This window comes from Rhodamnia argentea, chromosome 3 (genome assembly GCF_020921035.1).
Source record: "Rhodamnia argentea isolate NSW1041297 chromosome 3, ASM2092103v1, whole genome shotgun sequence".
NCBI classification, from domain to species: domain Eukaryota; kingdom Viridiplantae; phylum Streptophyta; class Magnoliopsida; order Myrtales; family Myrtaceae; genus Rhodamnia; species Rhodamnia argentea.
The window spans coordinates 6,424,989-6,438,129 of NC_063152.1; the positions used below are offsets into that span (position 1 = coordinate 6,424,989).

Below are 13,141 nucleotides of genomic sequence, written 5' to 3' on the forward strand. Positions count from 1 at the left end.
GTGATCGATGATCACATGAACGTAGATCAAAGCTGCACCGTTTTCAACCGGATGTTTTGGACTTTCAAGCAAACGATTGAAGGCTTCGCAAGTTGTCGGCCTGTGATATTTGTTGATGGTACTCATTTGTACGGGAAATACCGAGGAACACTCCTTGTAGCGGCCTCACTTGATGGCGACAACCATATATTCCCGTTGGCATTTGCTGTAGTCGATCGGGAAGATATTGATAATTGGAGTTGGTTTATGACTTTGTTGCGGACATATGTTACTAGTAGGGATAATATTTGTGTAATATCGGACAGACATATGGGGATTAAAAGAGCAATGGAGACAGCAGAGTGGCGTCCTCCATATGGCTACCACAGATATTGTGTTCGTCATCTTGTAAGCAACTATAACAGACAATTCAAAAATGCCGAAGGCAAAGCCCTTATTGAAGCGGCAGTGAATTTTGAAATTTTAAAATTTGATGAAAATACGTATTGACAATATTTGAGAAGGAAATACTAATTATTATTGTAATATACAGCTTACGCGAATCAACAATGAAAGTTCGTGAGTATCATGAACGAAATTAGGGGTATGGATGCACGCACAGCTGCATGGTGTGACCAGATTCCAAGGGACAAATGGACGAAGGCTTATGATAAAGGGAGAAGATATGGAGCGATGACAACAAATTTAGTTGAATCAGTCAATGGCATGCTGAAGGGTTATCGTGGTCTGCCAATAAAAGCTATGGTGGAGAAGATATTCTATCGGTTGGTCCACTATTTTGATACAAGAAGAACAAAGTACGGGATGCAGAAGGACCAACAACATGTATTTACACATTTTGCTGGTCAAACACTCGGGGAAAACAGTCAACGTGCAAATAGGCACGAAGTTACATGTTTCGACTACGATGGAGGGATTTTCGAAGTTAAAACTGGACGTGACGGATCAAGAGGATCAGGGGGCCATAAACAGATAGTGCGCCTAGACCCGCGAACGTGCACATGTGGAAAATTTCAAGAGATTAAAATTCCATGTTCCCACGTAATTGCAGCATGTCAAGCATATGGAATTGATTACGAGCTATACGTAGATGAGTGCTACACGCTGGATAAAACTCTTCAGTGCTATCGGTATATGTTTTATCCGTTGGGGCATGTTGAGTCTTGGTCCGAACCCGACGCACCGCCATTAGTACCGGACCCGAGACGCATTAGGAATAAAGGAAGGCCCCGTGCATCACGTATACGTAATGAGATGGACTGGAGGACACCGAGTTGTAGCAATTCCCGCATCCATTGCTCGATATGTGGGAAATCGGGGCATAATAGGAGTACTTGTACACACAGGTCGTGTTAACACGCGGGCCCGCCCATCGAGTTGAGAATCTCTGTGACTATCCTAACATTTTATATTATGAACTTATGAAAGTGCGTATTTTAAGCCCGATGCGTGGTTACGCGGGCTAGATGTTTGAGAGGATGTGTTATGAGCCCGAAGCGTTGATACGCGGGCCGAAAATGGACTACTTGATGTTGATACCACGTGTGGTGAATTGCGGTAATGCCCGAAGTCCAAAGTACCATAGTATAGAAGTTTGACTGCGGGATTAAGAGAGTGTGTGTCGTCGGTTTTGAATTGATTTCATATTGATTTGGGTTGTTTGTGTGTGCTGGGTTATATATCTTGGTTTGATTAGCTCGGAGGTACTATACCCTAGGGTCGGCTTAGATCCACCTTCTTGGGATTTTTATCTCACCCCTTCGTGGGACCCACTTTTCGGACCACCGACCCCGAAGATGCCGCCGCCGCTTTTTGGGATACCGAGACGGATCGATCGCATAGTGACAAAATATGTATTAGGTGATGGTAGGGTGTACTATAGGAACCTTAGCACCGTGTGGATAGACGTAGGAGGTGGAGCTTGGGAAGAGTCTACCTTTTTGGCCTGGACTAAGGGAGCGAAGAAGGAATGGGTGGACCCCTTCAAATTTACGAGGCGTGCCCTACGACGAGGACGAGCAAGGAGACCCCATGGAGTTGGACCCTACCGAGTGCTTGCCCTGGAATGGAGAAGTCGAGAACCCGGACACCGAATCGATGGAGGAGGAGGACGCCGAAGAACCAATGGAGTCCGACCCGGAGCCGATAGAGGAGGCCCAAGCGGTCGAGGTTGTAGATGGCGATGCAGAGTCGGAGGAGCCCACCGAGTCCGAGCAGGCATTGATGGACGAGTTCAACGAGCCATTGGATTCCGAGTCAGAGCCCGAGCCCGAGCCCGAGATGGAGCACGAGTCCGACCCTGAAGAAGCTGAAGAGTGAGACGCATTTACGGATTACGACCCGCTAGCCGATGAGGACTTATCTGAGAATAGTGGCCCGACCTCGTTGTGTAGCTATATTATCTACCTTTTTATGCCCTCGTAGGATTGCGTTCGTATTTGGACACGTCCCGTGGGATTTCTTTTGGTAGTTTTTTGTTGTAAGCTTCGAACCTCGTCTTCGTTGTATCCCTTTTCGTTGAACTCGTTGTGTAATTTGGTTTTCAGTTATGTGATGTTTGTTTTTATGATATCCTGGATCATCTTGCTTCGTTGCATTCGAGTTTTGTTTAGGCGTCCGCATGTGCATTTCATTTCGCAATTTCGGATTTTTATATATTAATTTATTGTGATGTTATAATATCACGGTTGCACGATATTTATTCATTGCTTCTGTTCCATATGTACATTAGATATGTCAATTTAATGATGGAGATAATATGACAATTGTAGATATGGCACAAAGGACTCATATTCAGCCGGGACCTCGGGATGATTCACTACTTACACGACAGGCCCGACATAGATTAGAGACCGTATGGAACGCTCGGGTAATTGAGAAATTTAGTAGTTCATTTGCCATTCGTAACCCCAATATCAAAATTGCTACTAACAGTTCATATCACATTTCACAGGCAGATGAAAATGCACTCCTTAGATGTCGGCGATCCATGTTGCACGTAGATGAACTTGATGAACGCATACTCCCGTACCTTCAAGCTTCGGGATTTTATGGAGTTTATATGATGGGGTATTTTCAGTTAGATTGGCATTTGATTACTGCGTTGGTCGAGCGGTGGAGACCCGAGACCCACACCTTCCATATGCCGGAAGGTGAATGTACGATTACGCTTGAGGATATAGCGGTGATCACGGGGCTGCCCATAGATGGACGTGCGATTGCTGCACGTGCGATTTTAAAGCGGGGCACTCTCTGTGATGATCTACTTGGTGCTCGCCCGCCTAATTTGCGTGGGACGCAGATAAACTTAAGTTGGCTGAGAGAACACTTTGATGATCTCCCTCCGGATGCCGATGACGTTATGATAGTACAACATGCTAGGGCGTTCATTCTCCGTTTAATTGGAGGATGCATTTTTTCGGATAAATCGGGGGCACGAGCTAGTTTACTATTTCTTCCACTGTTGGCGGACCTCAACAACCCTACGCAGTACAGTTGGGGTTCAGCAGCGCTTGCATGGTTATATCGGGAGCTATGTAGTGCAACCGATCCATCAAAACATCAAATTGGAGGTGCCCTACATGTATTGCAGATTTGGGCATGCGAGCGCTTCGGATGTGTCGCCCCATCCTTGGCGGATCGTGATCCTTTAGAAGATGCACCTCTCGGTAGTCGGTAAGTGATCTATTATTTTTTTAGTTCATTAGTCATTAATTTTTTCCAGTGCGTATAATATATGAAAATCTCATATTTTTTTTTTTTATGCAATGGAGTCAAGGCCTACCGACAACGGAGGTCCCTACACATACGTTGCCACATTTACGCTATCAACTTGATAGAATGGGATCAGAAGACGTAAATAATGATAGCAACCAACAAGTTTAATATAATTTTAGCTTATAAATTGATTATTGATTTAATTTAATATGTTTTATTACCATACCAGATTATTTGGGAGCCATACCCCAATGACATTCGGAGGCTCTACCATATTGCGCCGACGGGGACAAGATAGTTGGAGGGCTCGTGTCCCACTCATCTCATTCTTGGATAGTTGAGTGGTATTATCCGGATCGGGTACTTCGTCGGTTCGGTATGCAGCAGCCAATACCGCTCGTCCGCGTGATCATACCGCGTTGCATGATATTGAATTAAGGCCAGTTGGCAAGGATTGGGTAGGTAAACACAGACGGTGCATTGATATGTGGGACCGTCGTGTCGATTACATTGTCAATGGTGATCCCGCAACGGAGGCACTTCACTATCATTCGGGATATATGGAGTGGTACCGTAGACATACTCGGAGGTGGATTTCTATTCCGGGGGCCGCAATGGGTGTAACGGTTCGTGCAAATGCTTTCAATTTGATTCGTTAATTATTTTTTAGTAACGTGATCTATTATCATTTCATAACTTTTGATATCATTATCGGGGTGATGGCGTTGAACAAATTTTGCATATCATACATAATGTCAACCCATCTCGTCAATCCTGGGCAGCTGTGGGGAATATAGCTAGAGCAATGCTATACGCTTAGAATGAGGAAAGACGGCTAACAATGATGCCACCGCCCCAACCAGCAACTACAGAAGCACCCGTTGGACCGCAGGATGATGACCCTCCCGAGACTGTTCAGCCAATGCGGAGGGCTACTCGAGATCATCCAGGTGGTCATGTCGTCCCCTATCCCTTGGAGTATCATACGACGGATTTCACTCCGGGGTTCACTCCGGGGTTTGCCGATCGATTTCACTCCGGGGTTCACTCCAGGATTTCGCCGGTCAGATTTCACTCCGGGGTTCTCACGGTTTGCAGGCCCATCTCACGGGGGATCCGATTTTCAATATCCCGACAATACACTGCTGCAGACTCCAGCTACTTCTGCCGAGCCTTATGGATCCGATTTCTCTCCTTTTTCTCAATACCCTCATACGGTAGGATATGTACCATATGGACGGGGCATATTTGCAGAAGATATGCCTTCGTCATCCACACATCCTAGTCATCCGGATTCTCGTCCTCGACGTCCGTACAATACTAGACTTCCCGAACAACGGAGACGACCTACTTGCGGAACGGGAGGTCATAGAGGAGGACAACATCATTAGTATATGTAATTACGGTTGACGATTGTTATATATTATGAAAATCTCATTTTTTTCATATATCTTACCAATTTTATTTTATGAATACTTTCAATTAATTACATAATTACAATATTGTTTATTAATTATATATCTTAATAAATTTTAACATTAATTACAACATATTTTTTTTATATATCTTACCAACTTTTTTTCATTTCGTATTTTTTTAATTATTGATACTTATATTAAGTATTGAGATTTTCATAATTTCTAAAAATCCAAAATTACAAAGCTGCAATTAAAAAATCCCCAAAATACTAAAAAAATAGAAAAACCCATCTAGACAATCCCCAATCGCAAAAATCCATCGTTCATCACCGCCAACGGCAATGTATATTGATTAAGACGCCGTTTCCCTTCGTCGACCGAATTTGAGCCCGACTCGATATCGTCGACCCTATCCGCCGGTTGTTGACACATCACCATTTCACCTTCCGGTTGGATTTATGTCTGTCCAATATATGAATATATTATGAAAATCTCATTTTTTTTTTCATATATCTTACCAATTTCATTTTATGAATATTTTAAATTAATTACATAATTACAAGAAAAACGGCGTTTTTTTAGGAAAAAGCCGGGCTTTTCTTTTTGTGTGGGAAAAATGCTGTTTTCCTTGTCAATTTTTCATTTTTCTCCCATCGGTGCTACTTCTTGATATCAAATGAACCCTCTTTTCCCTCTTTCCTCTTCTTTCAATCTTTTTAGCCGACTGAATTGCATAATTACAATATTATTTATATGAATATTTTACCAATTTTATATTATGAATATTTTCAATTAATTTCATATATTGTTAAATATGTCTTGAATTTTATGTACCCGGTCCGGTTTATCACCCGACTCGACATATTTTTGTGCGGCCCATAAAGTGGAGGAAAAATTGAGATTTACTTCATCATGCGGAGAATTGGGCCGATAGGCTCAACTCGGAGCAAGCGAACAAATCTCCTTTGCGGTGCGAAACATATTTGCGTGCGGGTTCGGGGGCAACGCCCCGAGAAATTCTTTTTGTGCCCTATTTTTTATACTGCGGGTAGAGTTTCTTTTCGTTTGCTATTGAAGATTTTCCTTATGTGAGAGACGAGTGAGCCGTGTACTTTTGTTCGGTCGAAAATCGACTTCCGTAATCTATACTCTCCTTGATCATAGTGCAATTTCGTTTTGCCTCATCCGTGGACGTAGATCACCTTAATCGAACGACATAAATCCTTGTGTTCTGTGTTCGTTTTCGCATTTGTTTTTTCAACATATATCTTACCAATTTTTTTTTATGAATATTTTCAATTAATTACATAATTACAACATTATTTATGAATTATAGATCTTAACAATTTTTTCTATTAATTATTACTAATATAACATGTTAAAAAAATACGATATAAACTAAATATTATAAATATAAATAATTAAAACACTTAAAAAGGAAAACAAAAAAACAAAAAAAGCCAGCAGGGGGCGGGGCCCGCCGCGCGGCCGCTCGGCAGCTGGGCTGCCGAGCGGGCAGGCGGGGCCCACCGCCCAGCCGCTCGGCGGTTGGGCTGCCGAGCGAGTCTCGCTCGGCAAACCCACCGCCGAGCGAGACCCAAATCGGTAAATATTTATTTTTAAAAAATATTTTCGTAAATATTTAATTTAAAAAAATTAAATTGGAAAAAAACCCGCATTTTGCGGTGTGATGTCATCCCCATCTCAGCAAGCATGGGGGAAATGACACGACGTCCTCGTAAGTATGTAACCTCGAACACAAGCCAACATGAACATGTTATTATAGTCCATCTGTATATCCGATAAAATGGTGAGTCATTACAATCATATATATGCATATGCAAACTAACTAAAGCCAGCTAATATCATTTTAAAGGTATACAACTATCGCAACTGATGCTCAAAAGTCAACTCCCAAAAATTCCCCGCCGATATCATTTTTGTCCTACTTACCGTTAGTTTTCAGATTTGAATAAATAATACCGGAAACTCATTATCCCGCATATAGTGTATAATATACACAAAAGGTTAAATGTGAGTTATAGAACTTCGACACATATACAAATCATATGGTCTAACCCATTGAACTATCTAGTGCTTAATATCAAACTATGATCAAGAGTTGCTAAGTTTCTCTTTGCTAGGTCTCTATCTTTATGCACCAATGACTTAGTCCAAACAAAATGTCTTGAGAACATGTTGGGAAATTTAGAGAATGGGATGAGCGATTGAATCAGACTTTGAAGCGTGATATCACTCTTTCTAAGGAATTATTTGCCCCACAACATTGCTAATAGTTACCGGCAAAGATCCTTCGGGATATAACAGAGTCTCGAGTTGGAATATAAGATAGCAATTCCAATATTTGTTCAAGAAATCTTTAGGAATCAATTAGAAAAGAAGTTTGTATCTTTTTTTGAAAACAAACGAAATTGAAGAAGTAAAAGTACTAAAAATGAACAGAATAGTTGAATATATAATGAGAAAATGACACACATTTTTGCGTAAAAAATGCAGTTAATTCTCATACAGCTCTTCATATCCAAAAACAGTTTATCCGGACACAAAATTTCATTGTCCGAAAACAAACAAAAAAACAGTTTATTCAAACACAACTATTCATTGTCCAAAAATTGTTATGTCTAAAAGATTCCAACATTTTGAAGGTCGTAAGAAATTAAATAAAAATCTGAAATTAAAAATAAAAATAAAAAATTAATTACAATTCCTACGTGAATAGTAGCACTATTTCGATAGAGCTCAATAGTTAATTATTATTATAATTTCAAAAATACAAAAATAATTGTTGAATAGTGTCAATTCCGAACCGCAATCGCGCACGAGTGCTAAGTGTACCTAATAATTGTGCACTCGCATGCAAGTATGGTGGGGTCTAGCCCATTTGATTATTTCTTTATTTGAAAAGCTATAATAGCCTTTAAACTAATAAAATGACTTGCACTTTTCCATCTCTCCTATGTGAGACAATAGAAAAGGCACTTTCGTTTATTTTACAAACAATCTTCAATAGAGCATGCGCATGCTCAAGCCCTATATGAGTTCAAAACATAGAGACAATGAGCATTAAAGCACTAACTCTTCATCCAATATCCCACAAAACCAATCCGGGGTGTCTTAGAAATCGGGTTTATAAACCAGAATGCATAACTTTTCATAATTCAATTTATCAAACAAAATACATTTCATAAAACATTTCTTAAACCATTAACAATTAATCAACTCAAAATATTTGAAAAAATTCGTTGCCAATTCAAAGCCTGATCCAACTTTATGCCACAAAAAATTGATGTAAATTCATTTTTATCGTTTGAATAAAATCATACATTTTCGATGCCTCTTATAATATATTTAATTCCTATCACTTTCGAGCCATGAGTTTACCAATCATAGAAAAAAATAAGTACCGCTCACGTCTGATCAAAAGTCAGATCAAAAGCTAGATCTAAGAAAGCTTCAGAATTCTATCATTGATTTATTAACCGAATGGCAAACCAATCTCAACTAAAACTCTACAATGTGACAAGCTATTTTTGGGGTCAAAACGTCCACTACAGATCAACAAAAGAAAAGACCACACGGACAGCCGTATTGCTGCAGCGAGCAGCAGAAAACTCAACTCGCTAGACGAGCTTGGTCTCTTCGTATCTCTTTCTACCGAACTTCAATTCAAGCAAGCTTATAGTCAAAAACAAAACTCTTTCGTAGAACTGAAACACCCTACGATACTCCTACCGAAAATCTGGACGCCAACACACCGAAATTCGGCACGGGAAGTTGACAATCGAATTACTGTACTTTTAGAAGATTTCGAAAGTAAACATCTTTCAAATGAGAAAACAATAAGGAACGCACTTACCAATCACACGTGAAAGGCGTGCTCCGGCATCAATGGATGTTTTCCAACCAACAACCGCGATTTCCCTCTCTTATTTCTCTCGGTTTCTGCGTGCCTTGTTTTCTCCCTCTCTCTTGTACCTTACGAAGGCAACTGTTCGAGGATGAAGAAGACTTTTTAAAGCTTATTTGGACTGACAAGGGGCTAAGTTGGGCCTCTAGTTGCTGGCACAACCACCAGTTAATTTTCATTGTTTGGGCCCTTATATAACATGTAAAATCACAATGATTTGAGTCAAATGGCTGGCTTGAAAACAATTTTTTTCAGAAGAGTGTACTACCTTCGTTGACGATTGTTACTCTCCACTGTTCAATTCTGACTCAGCCTCTCAGTTTGCACTTGGATCATCCTCCTCCACAAATTCGAAATGCTCAAGTGTTAACCAAAGACGTCGGATGGGATCGATCTCGGTTGCCACGAGAACATGGGTTTGAGGAAGAAAGATTCCACGCCTAGGTTCGGTCGGCAATATGTACTAGGGTCTCTGTGCTAGGGTCTCCTCTCTATGCCACGTCATTCAACTATGGATGGCGCCCCCACTACTAGGCCTGGCCGGATCGTTGAAATTCGGGAGGGGCCCGAGTTCGATTCCATCGACCACTAAATATCATGCCGAGAAGTGATAGGAGATGCGCTCCACCAAAACCACCCTCACCCAAACAATGGAATCGTAGCGTCAATAGAGCACGTCCTTGTCCATGCCGAACACGACCACTGAGGTAATCTCAATACTCGATGGCAGACCAAAATGTGGAGCTTCAAAAGAGCCCATACCTACAGTTCTAAAAAATTAACAGGGTGAAGCGGCGCTCAGTAAGTAAAGTCGTTAGTTCTAGGATAAGAAATAGTCAACATCTAACCAATCACCCTACTCATAGAGCAAAGTCGATGGCAGATCAATAGCCAATGCGATAATTATTATTTACTACATAAACATGAACTATATATATGAAAATGCATAAATATGAGCATGCGTGCATATTTTTCTTTATAGCATCGTCATCGTCCCAGCATCAACCAATTCCTCTAGCATCAACTAACCATCGCACTCCATGGCATCCCAAAATTTTCAACTCGGGGTCCTCTTGGCTCAACTAAGGCATCGCCCTTTACTCGCAGTATCCCGAAATTCTCCCTCGGGACTTCCCCATTGGCGTGGTGGCATCCCGCAACTAAGACGAGCATCTCCGTCACCTCGAGCGACGAAAGATCTTAACTTTTTTTAGTGTCCACACGTTCTTGATGTTCACAAATTTATTTCATCATGTGTTTGGTGCCTACCCTTAGCAAGATAATGTGGGATATAAGAGGATGTAACCTTGATTAAATTATCTCATGGGAAAGGTGGAATAAAGGTGGATAGGATTTACAATAATCCTAATGTAAAAGTTATATTTTTTTAATAACAGGTTCATTAAATTAATATAATAAAAATAGTATTAGAATATAAATAATATTTGATTTCTAATATAAAAAATTCAAGATAAAAAAAATACAAATAATTTCATATTATATATTCCTAATTTTGTTTATGTATTTGAATATCTTTCTATTAAATATTTTAGGTATTTAGTATTTTAGGAATATTAGTATAGTTTACTATTTGATAAGATTTTACTGAAGAATGATGGAATAGGAACTAAAGAAAAAAAGAAAAAAAATTTAAAAAGAAAAGGGAAAGCAATGAAAAAAAAAAGCAATAAAAATGAAGGTGAGAGTTTGAGAAATTCTTACTATCTCCATTTGTGCAATTTTTAGGTTCATTTACATTATATGTCATTCATAACAAATAATAGACAAAATAAGATGTGAAAATATCTGGCTTTATTATTGCGAATCACCAACCATTGGACATAATATAGTAAAATTCTTGGATTTCATATCATATTCTATCTAACCATATCCTATATGTCAATCCAAACTTTGAGATGAGTACACTGAGCCATTTAAGTAAAGGAGTTATTTTCGATCATTAAACCTTAAACAAATTCTAATGGTGTCTTAAAAGCTTTTGTTTTGATTGTGCTTGCGGGACTGCTAATTCTACCCGAATCAAAACTTATGTCACCTTAAAATCAACGTAGAACACCACCCCCCCACACACACACACACACACACACACACCCGGGGCCCGAAAAAAGAGAAAAGAAAAAAAGTTCTGAAATTTAACAAATAACCAAATCGTTCTAGGCTTAGCCTGTCCAACCCTTTTGCACCCTTGGCCTCCTACTGGAGCCCTGACCTAGTGCATTGCCAGATAAGCACTATCATAATTGATTCGTATATGAGTATATGTCCTTATATAATAACCGATGAACATAGATCAATGTTCATCTTGCTAATATATTAGTAGGGGTGAGAAGTTTTAGGGTCGATCCAAGTTTCATCTAGAATCTACCTATCAAAATCCATTTTATCTAATTTTTGCAACTTGAAACTTACGTAGGAGAGGTTTCATGATCTACTCAGATTACATTTGTATTTTTAATTGAAGGATTACGGTGAATCGTTACCTCTAATGATCAACATTTCCTGTTACAATTCAACAGCTCATATTTTAACATACGACGAATATGAAACAATAACGAATATTTTAAAATTTTCAGTCATAGATATCGTCGGAAATAAAAGTTTATACTAGTGATTCTAAATCACACGCTCATTATTGGATACCGCGGCATATATGAGATCGCGTGAAGGGATGAACAAGAAAATACAAAGACTTGCTTCAGGCAACCTACTTGTTGGAACCGATTTTTCAATTTGTAAAATCCGAATTCTTTTATGCATGCCAAGAACCATGCTCACCCCTGTATATTAGGATGAAAGCGGCTATAGAGATCGGACGAGAGAAACTCTGGGTTGAAAGCGGGTCCATGAGTCCGAAATAATCACAACCGTTGATCATGTGTCACCTTTGCATGAGTCCACTTAATCAACCATCACAACAGATCGGATCCACGTGACCCGGATCCGGGCAAGAATCTGCACGCGGACGACCTCGCTCCCGCATTCGCAATTGTTCTCCTTTCTTTTGCATTTTAGCCAAGAGATCGGCGACAGTCGCCCATGTCAATCACGACGATTTCATCTCCGGAAGCCATAAATAGTAGCCGTGACAGATGAAGTTCGGCCGAGAGAACGCCTTCCGACGTGGCTAATGATCAGCCGAATCAAGTCGCTTGGACGTCCAGAACCGCTCGACCGCGTCTTCAGAGGTTCGTTCCATTCCTAGCATTTCACTGATGGCGCTTTCTCTATGATGGTGCATTGAAATGAAGCAATCCCTACCGTTTTTCTGGCTTTTTGGCAGAAGGGTTCAAGAAAAATTTGAGAAATGTAGTTACCGGTGATGATCTTGACAGAATTGTAGAGTGTTTTCCCTTTCGCTGATGCACTTGAAGTGAATTAGGGGTGCTTAGTGCTTACAGAGGAATACAGGGTGGTTCTGCTTGAACTATTTGTGATAATTTACCCTTTTGCGTCCTTAATGTCATTGGAGTTAAGTTTAGGTTCTCGATTCCATCTGTTTCTGTCAATGCAAGAACACAAGTTTCATGCTCCCCCGAAGCCAGATTCGACACCGGTTCCTAGCAAAAGGGTAACTCTTGAATCTTGAGTACTTCAGTTTAAGGATGACATGGCTTCCATTCCGATCACTAGCCGATGTTAACCTTCCATCTAAAGTGAATTGTTCTGTCATTCAAGCTTTCAGCCGCTTTCTGTTTTCTTTTCTGTTCTTGGATAAGTCAGAATTACTTCATGGCTGCAAGGCAGGAATATAACTGCCATAGGCATAGATAACTCTTATTACCAAATTTGGAGGAGGTGAATCATCTGTGTGAGTCATTGCCAATACTCTTGATTCTTATTTGGTAGTTATCCTTTATGATACAAACAGTTCTGGCTATTCCAAGCCCCTGCTTTACAGCCTAAAATCTATGGAAAAGTGGAGCAGTTCATTCAACCTTTTGTATAGAGCCGACTAAAGCCATTCTTGAATAAAAAAAAAGAAAGAAGCTAATGACTTAGAAAATAACAACAAAATCAGCTGCAAACAATGGAAAATAAAAATCCTTACCCAAAAAAA

General features: G+C 40.1%; 1 long non-coding RNA gene across 1 annotated transcript; it reads left to right on the forward strand.

Moving 5' to 3' along the window:
- Positions 1-12,109: 12,109 nt before the first annotated feature.
- Positions 12,110-12,758, forward strand: LOC125314241. The gene is made up of 2 exons (XR_007197803.1): positions 12,110-12,269; positions 12,417-12,758. It is a non-coding gene; the product is annotated as an uncharacterized LOC125314241 (long non-coding RNA).
- Positions 12,759-13,141: the final 383 nt, after the last annotated feature.